Below are 14,258 nucleotides of genomic sequence, written 5' to 3' on the forward strand. Positions count from 1 at the left end.
GAAGGAAGGTGCTAAAGTGTTGGAAGCCACAGGAGACACTGCCTAGGAGCTGCAGCAGTGACATCAGCCCACAGAGTTGTAGGTCATTTGTTAGCTTTCCCTCTGTGTCTCTGTGCTTTCCATGTGTGGAAACAGGTTCAGATCTCTCAGTAGAGGCCAGGCATTTGTCCTAAAGAAGTCTGATCACATTCTTGAGAATCAAGAAAGAGATCAAAATTAAGTTTCCTCTTCTTTGTATGTGGTGGGTTTTAGGTTCTTTCTTCTACTTGATGTCCAAAGGCATGTGTTTCACAGAAATAAAACTGATTGTAAATAACCAACAACAAAAAAACCTTCCCAGTTTTAAATGAGACATTGTTTTAATTCTAATACATTAAAGTTTTTACATTATATTCATTAGTGAATATAGAAAAATACAGTCACTTATATTTTCACCTCCTCTACATACTGAGCATTTGCTTTACATCCATGTTTGTAGAAATATACACGTACATACAGATTATGTCCTACTTAGTGTGTGCGCATGTGTGGGTGTATTATCTATTATTTCTAAAGTAGATCTGCCAACGGTAGATGCTAATACTGTTGAGGATTTGCATGTATCCAGTATAATTAACTCACCTCATTCATACAACTCTAGGAAACAGGGCACACCCTATTTTCATTTTATGAATGAGAAAGTAACAGCACAGAGAGTTCAAATAACTGTAGACCCAAGATTTAAACCCAGGCATGTGGAATTCAGAGTCCAAGCACTTAACCCCTCCCCAACCCTACCTTTCCAGTGTTAGTGCCGCTCTCATTGGGTTCTTGTGAGATCAGGAACATGGTGCCTGTGACACACTGGGACAGATCTGAGCACACCCACCAGTCATGTAACAGGTTATACTGTCACCACCGGATCATCTTCAACCAAACAAATGAATTTTCTTATATTTGAAGGAGAAACACCTGGGCACCTTCACTTGCTGTGGCTCCCTTGGGGTCAGTGCCCCAAAGAAGACATCATAGGGACTATCTCAGGGAATGGCTTAGAAATGTAGAATTGACCAACATTACAACCAGTGCTGACTCTGAAGGCTCAGTTGTTGGGCTGTCCCTCACCTTGGACTCTCAGTTAGACTGCACCAAATGAAAGAACATATAGGCAAAAATAGACTTTTGATTATTTTTTATTATGCCTATTATGAAAAACAGTACAAAATTCAGGTATCAAAGATTGCAGCTCCTGGATGTGTAGAATAAAAAGCTAGTTGGCTGTGGTTTAACTGTCCTTATTTCATCTTACAACACCCGAGCCAATGCTTACAGAGCGCCATCCAGTAGGGGCTGGTTTGACTTCAAGTATGTACCACAAGTCAACCACATTTGACAGAGCACGTAGACAAAAACAAAACAAAACAAAACAAAACAAAACACCCTGGGAAAAGAAAACACCATCACCACACCAGCGCCCTCCTTCCACCCACACTGTTTCCTGAACCACCACCCTTCCCTCTCTGCATCTCCCAGTCCAGGGCAGCCCAGGTCCAGCTGGGGAAGGAATATTTGTAGAAATATACACATACATGTAAATGAGTGTCCAACTTGTAGTATGTGTATGTGTGCCCGTGCGTTTCTATTATTTCCAACGTAGAGTTGCCAACAGTAGATGCAAATGCTGTTGAGGACCTGCATGTACCCAACAAAATTATCTCATCTCAGCTACACAACGACAGAAGACTAATCACTCTAACTCTAAAGACTAATCACTCTAACTCTATCTGACAAATGAGAACAATAGCACCAAGATTCAAATCCAGGCACTTGGGGTGCAGAGTCAAGCACTTATCCTTGGGACAGGTCTAAGCACACCCACCAGTCATGCGACAGGTTATACTGTTGCCAACAGAGTATCTTCAACCAAATGATCTGAATCTACTGACCTTTGAAGGAGAAATAAGCTGGGCACTTCACTGGCTGTGGTTTCCCCTGGGGCCATTGCCCCAAAGATGGCATCATAAGGACTATCTCAGGGTAAGAATTAGAAATGTGGAATTGACGATTATTACAATGAATGTTGAACTGGATGGCTCAGTTGTCACACTGTTCCTTACCTTAGACTCTGAGTTAAACTGCACCAAATGAAAGAACACAGAAGCAAAGTAGATTTTTTTAAATTGCTTTTATTGTGCCCATTATGAAAAGCAGTACAAGTTCCAGGTAGTGAGGATGGTGGTTTCAAAGTATGTAAGATAAAAAGCTTCCAGGTAATCATCTTGTTAAAAAGTCCAAGAGACTGCATGCTGGCTGTACTCAGAAGCATGGGGACTGGGTGGCTGAGGAGCTGGTGGACATTAAGGAGACAGCAGTGCTGAAACCCCATGACCCCGCCCCTGAGTCATGGCAGAATTTGTTTTAGCTGCAAAGTGAAAGCTTCTGTTTGCCCAGTGGTGCATAAATCAGTTTTGCAATAATGACGCAGTAGAAAAAGACACATGAGAATGGAAATAACCCAATCTCAGAAAGAAAACCCCACTTGATCCTCAGCAGAGACTTTTAGGGACAATAGCCAATGGGAAAAAGTGGAACCTTGTGCCACCATGTGTTAGGAACTCTTTCCATTGCTCTCGAGTGCTGGTCCCCCAAGCAGAGAGACAATGATGATGGAGTAGACCAGGCTTTTCAGGAAGAGGAGGAGGTAGGTGTAGTAGGCAGATGTGTTCATGAGCTGCAGCTGCAGGGTGTCTAAAAGAAGCATTTTATTAATTTCACGTGTTGTTTTGAAAGGCTAGGATTTATTAATGGGTGAGGGGTGATGGTATACATTTCTGCTGACTTAGGTTCAAGTGACACACTCACACCAGCACAAACAGATAGTAAACATCTACATCGCCATCACCACCACCACCAAAACAACTCAGAACCTAGTTTGTAGGTTACGTCAGTCACACATCTGTGAAATTCACCTCGAATTTTCCAAAGTATTAAAAAGTAAGGTTGTGTTTATAAAGAATGAATCCAATGGGGAAAAGGCATTGATGAGAAATATATTTTAGCATTTCTTCCTCCCTACCATGTCTCTAAGTAAAATAAGAGGAAATATCCATTAAGTACAAATTAAATGTCACTTATTTTGAGAACTTTGCATGCAAAGCCTGAATCTTATTTAATTTTTATAACCTATGAGATCATTATCTTCATTCCTATTTTACAAATAAACAAAGAACACAGAGAAAATCTATTTGTCTAATTTCATCCAAGTAATAAGTACGAGAATCCAGATTTCAATCCCAGCAACATGGCATTTAAGAACACTTTCTAGGCTGCTCATGTATAAAGTGGGAATAAAATCTTTCACAGTGAGTACTAAAAGAACTAAACAAGATATATTCACAGTCCAACACAACACCTCTGTTTGAGAAGCTCTCAGTGTCAGTTCATGTTATTAACCACCAGCAAGAACAGAGGCTGAAAAATATAAAAGCAAAATGATAGCATGTCCTTAGTCAGTAAAAACAAAGGCCACAGAAGTAAGTGAGGTCTGTTGTTGAAGGAATTCAGAGCACATCACTGCATCCCTAATTTATAGCCTTTTCACACCCAAAACACCATTTACTGTGTGAAGAACACTCCTGAGAAATGATGAACTGACTTTAAATATCACTCAGCTTTATTGCAGGATCCAGCCATTCTGAGGCTTCTCCCTGAAGTCAGGGAAATTCAACAGTTACATTGATCAGGAGGAAAAAATGCTACAGCATAAAATAAAGGCAAACATAGAGCGAAACTTACCATTTTTATCATTCAGAGAAGATTTTGTGGAGTTAATAGCAGTAAGCTCTAAAGAAATGAGAGCAAGTGTTATTTATTTTTTCACATCCCTTTTTTGATGTTTCTATATTGTAGATAGAGGATAGATAGATGATAGATAGGTAGATAGAACTGATCAACAAAGAGAAGAGAGACATTACAAATATGAGCTCCACAATTCCAGAAACAGTTGGTCTGATTTTACGTAATTCAGTAGATCAATTAATATACTGTATTTCTGCACCTAAAGATGTTGCAAATCATGAATGATGCATTTTTTTCTTTTTTTTCTTACAACTGGAAGGTAACGTTTAAGACTATCATGTTTCCTTCTGTGCTTGTAGCTCCTAGCACAGTTTCTGTTGCAAAGAAGATGTTCTTTTTATTTATTTATTTTTAAAGATTTTATTTATTTGTCAGAGAGAAAGCACAAGCTTCTAAGAACCAGCACTAGAAATCTGCTGTAGAATTGCATTAACAGAAATGTCTTCATTAGTTTTGTTGCTATGAGAAGACCTTGGGAGATATTCCTTTAAGAGATAGGTGCCACGTAAAACACATCATAAACAAGAACTTTTCCCTTACCATAATAATCACCATGGAACTTACTCTATTTTTTTACTTTTCTTTGATCACTAGAAAAACCAAAACCTAACAGGATAGTTCAGCTCAATTGTTGAATTAAATTTATGCATTGTTCACTTGCTTCCTCTCTGTTAGTTGCAGAAGTTAAAAATTAGGGCTGTCTGTATGATCTTATTTTAGTTAATTTTAGGAAAGGATACAAGTAAATATAATAAATATACAAATAAATTCATCCATGTTATTTTTTCAACAGCAAGCATTTTCTGACATAATCTCATTTGCTCTTCCTCACAATTCAGGTGGAAGCAAAGGTAAATGTTTAACCCAAATTTGATCATTGGACAAACTAAGAATTTGTGAAATAAGAAAAATGCAACCCAGGAAATTTTAAAAATCTAATTGCCTATATTTATCAGCCTGTTCATGAATTGGGCAACATTCTATCTATCAAACAGAGGAGAACCCCAAAGGGTAGAGGAAAGAGGTTTTTCAAGATAGACAGGGAGTGAAAAAGAAATTATTAGCAAGAGTCCATACTTTCCGGCAAGGTCATGCTCCTAAGGTAAGGGCCCTCCATTTTGTCAGCAAAATTCCTAGTGCTGGTCAGGAAATTCCCATGTCTACTGGTTACAGGTTACACTTCTGGGTGTTAAAACTGCAGTTGGGTAGGTATGAAGACTTGGTGTACTGATTTGTGGCCTTCAGCTAAAGGAGTGCATTTTGAGCCTGTGGTTGTTCTTTTTAACAGTCTTTTTAGCAGATCCTTTTGATCAGACTCTCAGTTTAACTGAGAGATGGGTTCTAGATTGAAAGCATTAACACCACGCTCAACAACTGCTCTGAAGTTCTCAGTATTTGTTGTTCTTCTGGGTGATATTAACAGGTCTTGACCTTTTCACTTAACCCTTGTGGTATTCACAGGTTACCACTTCAGGTTTACAATTTTTAAGTTGGCCATTCTCTTCATTCTTTTGTGATGTTCCAGTCTTAGAAAAATAATTTGCTTGGAGATTACTGGCTTTGAATTTGCATGTCAAGCTTTTGAGACAATGTAACACACCAGGCAGATTTTTAATGATGTCTATAAACAGGATAACTCCCCATGTTTGAAGAGCTATTTGATGCCATGGTGCCCAAGACTCAAAGCAATTAAAATCAAGAAAGTAAGAAAGACACTGCTGAAGGAGTCACTCTGTTAAGCCACATGGTTTGCAAAATAATCTGTTGCTCAGTGTTAATGTCCCCAATAGTGTTCATCTGTTTATCTGGTTATAGCACCCTGTATCGCCTACAGCACAGATCCAGCCTTGCTCAACCATAAGCAAAGGCTATCTCACTTTGAAAAGCTGTTTTGGCCAGAGTCCAAGGATTTTTGTTGGGTAGCCATCACTTTAGCAAGGGACTCCAAAACAATTTCAAGAATGGAGGGAAAAATCTTGATCATACCTCATTTACAGTTATCCCTCACCAGAGAATTAGGGCCAGTCACAAGAGTAAATACTGGAGGTTTCTTGGTAGTCCCTACTAAATCTGGATATAACTTTAGGGGAGTCAGACAATGAGATGTCTTAATTACCCTGAGAAAATTTAGGACCAAGGTTAAATTATCTGCTAGCCTGAAATAAAATATTGCTCTTAATTCCAGAGGTTAAGCCCCTTGGCAATGATGTGGGAGAGACAGGCCATTACCAGAGTAAAGGAAAAGAAAAGAGGAAGAAATGATTTCGCATTTAGTTAAATATGGAGTCTTAAATCCTTGTTTTGGTGAAAGCAGTCTATTTCAATGTCAGCTACTTCTCTTTCCCTCAATTTGATTCAGAAACTCCAGGGTCTGGGCAGGACCAGGTGTCAGGTGGAGATTTCCATAGCTGTGTGATGTGCAACTGAAGTTCAATACCTTTTAGTTTTACAGCAGGAGCACTAGGTAAGTTCCCTCTTCTACTGGGGTTTGGGAGCTATCTTCTTTTAATGTTGTGTCTAAAATACCTAAATATTTGTGACTGAGAGGATCCTGGGGTCATTTGGGCACCATCCTCCGAAGGTAGATATGGGGGTGTCTGTAATGCCATGAATTTGGTAGTCTTCTGTTTATGGCTGCCATCTTTTCAGAGTGGAAAATCAATTCAGGCTACAATGAGTGCTCAAAGGAGCAAAGAGTGGAACAGTCTTTTCGTCTTTGGTTTTAGGTACCTCTTCCATTATTAATTTTTTATTAGTCTTTTGCAATGAGTCTTTAAATGAAAGGACCTTGGAATGTTTAACCATAAAGGCTTCTGTTTAATTGAGAAACCCTTTCTTTTAAGGGCACTTCTTAATGATCTTATCGAGTAGGAGAGTTCCCCCATATGGCCATTGTATTTTTAGGTGGTCATTGCCCTGAGTCCTGGCAGCAATTTTGTAGAACATTAGCCTCAAATGGAGTTAACCCACACCCCAGTACAGCCATATCTGGCCACAAGTGAGTTAGACCCCACATTTCTCTCTGGCATTATTTTGAGGCCTTCAACCTGATGGTTACCAAGCCAGTTCCCAAAAACACACAACAGACTTGATTTTGTAATTTTACAAGGTATATGTAATCTGGGAATATAGGTCTTAGGTAAAAAATAAATAAACATGTATGTCAGAAAATTGTGTGCTTGACTGTTTAGAATGTAAACAGCTAAGACATGGGCTTCTCAGAACCAAACACCTAAAAGTGATGTGTCCTGGAATTGGGGATTGTGTGTGTTTTACATGGTAGCTCCTTGCACAGAAGTTTTCTTAAGGTTGATGGGTGACCCGGTGCTGATACAACCTATTTTGTGACTAACTCATACTGTCAAGGAAGTGCTCTTGAGGTAGCAAATGCTCTCACAGCCTCTAAATGCTTGATTCCTGCCTGCATTTTTTGTGGCTTTTTCCACCTTTCCCTGTTACCAGTAGCTTTGTCTACACAAATGAAGACAGACAATTATGTGCACATAATGTATGGGAAGTAAAAGATGTTACTGCGTTTTGGCCACAAGAAGACTCTATGCATCACCAACAATTCTCCAAGGAACTTGATGAAGTTTCCACCTGGGGGATTTGATCTAGATCATTAGGGGCTTGACTCCTGGCAGGCCCTCTTGTCCCTTCAGTTGTCTGTGTGACTAATGCCAGATCAATGGGGCTCCAAATCTTCTAGCTCAACTTAACAGTGGCATACCACTCTGCCAGTCCAGGCTGACCTGCCCTGTTAGATTAGGAGTTCAAACACAAAGAGAGCAGAGCTTAGAACCAAAGAACTCACCCACAGCCCTTGGAATAAGTGAGAATGCTGAACTCAAAGGGCTCACAGTTAACACCTCTTTGTTTTGCTTTGTCTCTGAATGTCCCTGGGAGTCTACTTCATATTCCAGTGTTAGCAGCAAATCTGTTAAAGAATAGAAATTCAGCCAAGTAAATGTTAAAGATCTCTAATGGTGCTATTAATCAATTAAGGAATAACACAGCAACCCATTATCAAATAGAGGGGAGCTCCAAAAGACTACAGGAAAGGAAAAGGTTTTAACAATAAGGAGGGGAAAAAAGGAAATTCTTATAAAAAAAAAAATCCATTGTTTTAGGCAGTCACCCTCCCAAGGGGAAAGAGTGGGTCAATCAGGAAACTTTCTGGGGCTGAACAGGAAATTTCCATATTGACTGGTTGAAGGTTATTCTTTTGGAGGGTTTAGATTGCACTTGGATTAAGTATTAAGTCTTGCTTTACTAACTTGAGGCCATAAACTAGGTGTTGCTATTTTGGGTCTTTCAACACTCCACGAAGACAAAGTCTTACTTCAGAAATTCAAGCTTGTATATAGCAAAGCTATTCATAGTTCTTGTTATGTACTCTTTCCCCATTGCTTAAAAAGTAGCCTATGAACCACAGGGAAAAGTACAAACTGATTCTTTCTTATGGGCTCTCTGTGGCCTTGGTCTGTGATGTTAATTAATGTCAGGACTTGACTTCTGAGTCTAGTGAGTTACTGAATCACAGTGGGATCTGGGCACATTCTGCCGTTTGCCCACACTGTCTAAGTATGACCAGTGTCTACACCAATGGGGCTCTTTTGGGATACCGTGTCTGAATCATAAGTGACCCTGAGTGATTAGGAAAAGAAGTATCTATTGTAGAAGTATCTATTGTACTACCTATTGTAGCCATCCTCCTTGGGACAGTAGTTCATCCTGCATCTCTTTCAGGCCTGGCACACACTAGGACTGCAATAGATATTTGCTGAGTCACTTTAACTCATGGTAAGAAATACATTCATTGTGTAGAATGGAAGAATGTACACATTAACCTCATCCATCTCTACTTACCAAATTTTACTTTATGGTGGTATATAAAATACAATTCTGAAAAACCTAATATCATACTATTATCTACCTTAGCAGCCAAATTACTATTTTTTTTGTTGTTGTTGAGCCACAATCTGGTTCCTTTAAATGGACAGCATTTTGACCCCTGTAACTCTTGTTTATTGGTTATACTTTGAGTAGAGAAAGAATGAAGTGAGAAGGACTTTGCTGAGTAGAACATTCTTGAAAGCTGTATAATTGTTCTTATTTCCTGATCAGGTAAAGTCATCAAAAGCAAACTCCCTGAACATTTCTTTTGTGTGAGGTTGCTAGGTGTTTCCCTGTGTATTATTTCATTTAATCCATGAAATGACTATAAAGAATATCACTGTGACATTAATATTTTAGATGATAAACCTGAGGTGAGAAAGGTTAAATGAATTATTCTTTTTGTTCTTCTCTGTATGTTCCAAAGCCCATACTGTTTTTTATTTTTATTACTTTTTAGGATTTTATTTATTTATTTGTCAGAGAGAGAGAGAGGGAGCACAAGCAGGGGGGGCAGCAGGCAGAAGGAGAAGCAGGTTCCCTGTTAAGCAAGAAGTCTAGTGCTGGACTCAATCCCAGAACCCTGGGCTCATGACCTGAACTGAAGGCAGATGTTTAACCAACTGACCCACCCAGGTGTCCACAGCCCATGGTATTTTTTTTCATTAAAAAATATATATATTTATTTATTTATTTTGAGAGAGAGAGAGAGAGAGCTCGCACTTGGAAGACAGGGCAAAGGGACAGAAACTCAAGCAGACTAAGTGCTGAGAATGGAGCCCCAAACTGCGTTCCATTTCACAACCCTGAGATGACCTGAGCTGAATGAAGAATCAGATACTCAACCAATTGAGCCACCCAGGCACTGACACAGCCTATACCATTGGACTTCGATAGGTAAAAAACAACGTATTTATGCTACCATTAAAGGCAACAGCGTTAAAGAAAAAAATTTCTAATTGCTTGTTTTCATTAATACTTGACAGAAAAGGTTTAGATTTCCCTTTGAAACAAAGGGTTCTGGGAGGTTGTGTTCATGTTTACATGTACCTACCTTTCTTTATTGAAGGAAAAAATATCTCTTGATCAACATTTCCCTTCTCCTGCTCATGGTTGACGATACATTTGTGTCTTGATCCATTGACGCTCCAGTCACGGTCAGCCAGCTGAATTTCATGTATGTGTTCTTAGTCTTCATGGTGTCTCCCTGCTGGGATTTCAGAATTGTTTTGTCATCCTTTTCTTGCCAATCTATCTTGAAAACATCAGGGAAAAAATCCTCAAGAAGACAAAGATATGTTCCAGCCTTACAGAGTTTTATTTCAGCAATTGAAGGAAAGAAAATTGTAGGCTTGGGGGTAATGTCTTCATCAGGACTTTTATCTGTGGGAAAAAATGGAATAACAAAACATTATTAGAGAAACACAAATATATTGTGTGGTTTGAGACCACCCAGCATAGAGTAAACAGAAGGAAAGATTTCCATAGAATTATTGCCTACTATGGCCTTTCATTCACAGTGAATTATGAGGTGCTTATCTTCTTAATTTCCATGTGAAAGAGGTTATAGAGGTTATGTAACTTGCCCAAAGTCACAGCTCTTAAGTGAAAAGGCCTGGATCAAAACATGGCATATTTTTACACAATACAGTCACTTGTTTGAATGGGAATCTATCAAGTTAACCTTTTAGATACAAATATTATCCCATGACCACCTCTGAGTACTGGAATTCTATTCTTCTTGATTTCTGATTTTTTAAAAAGATTTTTATTTATTTATTTGACAGAGAGAAAGATCACAAGTAGGCAGAGAGGCAAGCAGAGACAGAGGGGAAAGCAGGCTCCCTGTTGAGCAGAGACCCTCATGCGGGGCTCGATCCTGAGCTAGCACTGGAGCATTTCTCTCACAGGTCTCATCAGATAATGGAAATGCCCTAAGGTGACATGAGAAGTGGGTAGTCTTTAACAAGCTAGTTCTCCTTTCCTCGTTATGTCAGAGTGACCTCATTAGGTTGCATGCAGAGTGAACAGGGAATGTAAGCAAAGCTTGTTGCCTGTCCCAGATGCATAGAAAAAGCTCAAGAAATGTTGGGGATTTGGTGTTTCATCTTAAAACTGGACTGGTTGCAGTAGATGATTTCTGGGGTCCTCTTATAGGGATTTTAGTTATAGGGAATATTACAGCCATGGAAAATCGGGGGGGGGGGTATAGACAGAGAGAGAGAAAGCATCTTTTAAGCTCTAAAGAGTAAGGGGCCATGAGGAAACTTTCAGCAAGGTTGCAGAACTCAAGAATCTCTCTCACATTGGCTAGGAAGCAAGGAGTGTAAGTTGTTCTTGAAGAACAGTCGTTCAGATAACAGTGCTGAACCTCAGAACTTAGTAAAGATTCTTCTCAAACTGGTAAATAGTTGCTTGTCTTTCACGAGAGAGTATTTTTTTAAAGGTTATAAAAAAGTTATAACAAACTTTTTTTAAGGTTATAACAACATGTATATATATGTATATATGACAGGTTATTATTAAGTAATAACTTAATTGAGTGTCAAGCATTGTGCATATTGATTCCTTCCCTGCAAGCATAAAGCACGGGTTATTCATCCCATTCTGCAGATGAGACAGAGGCTAGGGATGTTGAGTAACTTACTTGAGATTGTCCAGCTAAGAGCACACCAAGAGCATTAAGTCCGCCAGGTTTTCGAAGACTGGGCCTACGTAACCTACATTGTGATTCAGGAATTAATTTTGTCTTCATTGAGCTGTTGCTTTGAATAAAAATTGTAATCTTGGTTTCAATAATGAGCTTCCTGTTTAAAATCTGTATTTTGCTTATTTCTTACACTGACTTCTTCCTCCCCCTGCTGGTCATTGCAGGTATGACATATATCTTACAGTTATATCTCTGTAGGGGAGCCCAGGTAAACAAAGTTTGTAACAGCAAGCATCAGCTTAGTAAGTGGAGAAGCCCAGAAATGCTAGACAGGAAACCAGTTTTTCCGATTGTATACTCAGTGTGCTTGTTAGTTTTAGGTCAGTGGTTCATCCTTGCAGGAATCCAATTTCTCCAGCCTCAAATGAGAGGATTGACCGATATGCTTGGTGTCGTATGTACCTGTGCAAACTATAGGGATTTGCTTGTGAGTGTGCATATTTACGTTTATATAAATGGTACAGAATTCCTATCAATCCATGTCTGTCCATCTGTCTGTCCCCCAGTTCACTGGTCCTCGGTGCTGCTCCTGGTACCACTGGCTGCACCACCGGATTCATCCACTGACAGGGACAGACACTCGTGTTGCTGCCCAAACTTGCTGTCACCAGCAAGGCTGTCCCTGACAGCTCAGGGACTCTGCATCCTGGGAATAAGCATTTCCCCAGGAATCTGATCCCAGGGTGGCTGGTCCCAGTAAATACACAGACACGTTCTCCATAAACATTGCCTGTGCTCTTAATCTGACAGTGAAGTTTTTACAGATCTGATGGCTCCCATGGAGCATCCCATTGTTTGAGGAGGTAACGGGCTCCTGTCTGAGATGAGGAAGCTGAGGGTCTCTGTTTGTACCTGGTGTCCATGAAGTGTCTCCCTCTGAGACGAGCTTCTCTGTGTGCTTCAGGTGCAGCAAAGTAAAGGCTAGCTTGCAGAGGCTACAGTGCACAGCAGAGCCATGCTTCCTACACTATGGTCGGGCCCCCTGTATCCTGCCTGTGAGCCCTGGAGTCAGTGCTCCTGCTGCTGTTTCTCAAGTTCTCATCTGCAGAAAGGAAAATCAGTAGCTACCTCATAGTTTCACAAAGATTAAATAATGTAATACATGCAGAATGCTTAGGAGTGTGTTGTATAAATGAAGATCATTAGTTATTATATTTACTATCAACAGTAATTGATTAATATTGTATATGAATAAAAATAAAGAAATAATGACATTAACATTTAATTATTAAAATTAAAATTATACTAAATCATTTTTAATTAGTTGTGACTTGAAAGAGTTTAGTTTCTTAGATATTTTTTCTGAGTTTTAGTTGTTACAACTATCCTCAGCTTATTATCCAAACTTTGTCTAAAGCACTTTCATTAAATAGCGATCTCAATATTATTGTCACAAAGTCTTGTGGACAACATACTTTGCATACTATGGAGTCCTGTTCACCAAGAAAATGTGTCCCTCTCCAGCACCATGATGAAAGCATTCATCATTTCTTGTCATATTCATATTCAGATTTGAGTCCACGTTGATCCTGGCATTAGCATGTCTGGACTCCTGTGAACTCATCATCACTTAGTCTCTCCTTTATTTGCTCCTTGAACTTGTACATAGGATCCCTGCAGCAGATTCAGAACAAAGAACAGGTCAGTAGAGACTTTATCAGTTACTGGGTAAATGAAGAAGTGAGTTGTATTGATTTCATGTGGAATTCAGTAAGAAACTGAGTGGGCACTGGCAGAGAAGTGAACTGATGAAGAACTCTGATGATATTCATTCCTGAGGAGCTTACATTGAGTACAGAGTTATAGAGGGAAAAAGGGGGCATCACGTTACCTGATTTCAAGCTTTATTACAAAGCTGTGGTCACCAAGACAGCATGGTACTGACATAAAAAGAGACACATAGACCAGTGGAACAAAGTAGAGAGCCCAGATATGGACCCTCAACTCTACGGTCAATTAATCTTCGACAAAACGGGAAAAAATATACAGTGGAAAAAAGACAGTCACTTCAATAAATAGTGCTGGGAAAACTGGACAGCTATATGTAGAAGAATGATTAACTGCACAAAAGATAAACTCAAAATGGATAAAAGACCTCAACGTGAGACAGGAATCCATCAGAATCCTAGAGGAGAACATAGGCAGTAATCTCTTCGGTATCAGCCATAGCAACTTCTTTCAAGATATGTCTCCAAAGGCAAAGGAAACAAAAGAGAAAATAAACTTTGGGGACTTCATCAAAATCAAAAGCATCTGCACAGCAAAGGAAACAGTCAAAAAAGCAAAGAGGCAACCCACGGAATGGGAGAAGATATGTGCAAAGGACAGTACAGACAAAAGGTTGATATCCAGGATCTATAATGAACTCCTCAAACTCAACACACACAAAACAGGCAGTCATATAAAAAAAATGGGCAGAAGATATGAACAGAGACTTCTCCAATGAAGACATACAAATGGCTATCAGACACATGAAAAAATGTTCATCATCACTAGCCTTCAGGGAGATTCCAATTAAAACCACATTGAGATATCACCTTACACCAGTTAGAATGGCCAAAATTAACAAGACAGGAAACAATATGTGTTGGAGGGGATGTGGAGAAAGGGAAACCCTCTTACACTGGTGGTGGGAATGCAAGTTGGTGCAGCCTCTTTGGAGAACAGTGTGGAGATTCCTCAAGAAATTAAAAATAGAACTTCCCTATGACCCTGCAATTGCACTACTGGTATTTACCCCAAAGATACAGATGTAGTGAAAGGAAGGACCATCTGTACCCCAATGTTTATAGCAGCAATGGCCACAGTTGCCAAA

At 39.4% G+C, this 14,258-nt stretch overlaps 1 long non-coding RNA gene across 1 annotated transcript; it reads right to left on the reverse strand.

Annotated features, from left to right (window-relative positions):
• Window positions 1-2,147: 2,147 nt before the first annotated feature.
• On the reverse strand, window positions 2,148-11,533 carry LOC309844798. The gene is made up of 5 exons (XR_014300910.1): window positions 11,381-11,533; window positions 9,788-10,116; window positions 7,652-7,774; window positions 3,775-3,822; window positions 2,148-3,686 (listed from the first exon to the last, which is right to left on the reverse strand). It is a non-coding gene; the product is annotated as an uncharacterized lncRNA (long non-coding RNA).
• Between the last annotated feature and the right edge of the window lie 2,725 nt (window positions 11,534-14,258).

Source organism: Mustela nivalis, assembly GCF_964662115.1.
Source record: "Mustela nivalis genome assembly, chromosome: 12".
Lineage (NCBI taxonomy): Eukaryota > Metazoa > Chordata > Mammalia > Carnivora > Mustelidae > Mustela > Mustela nivalis.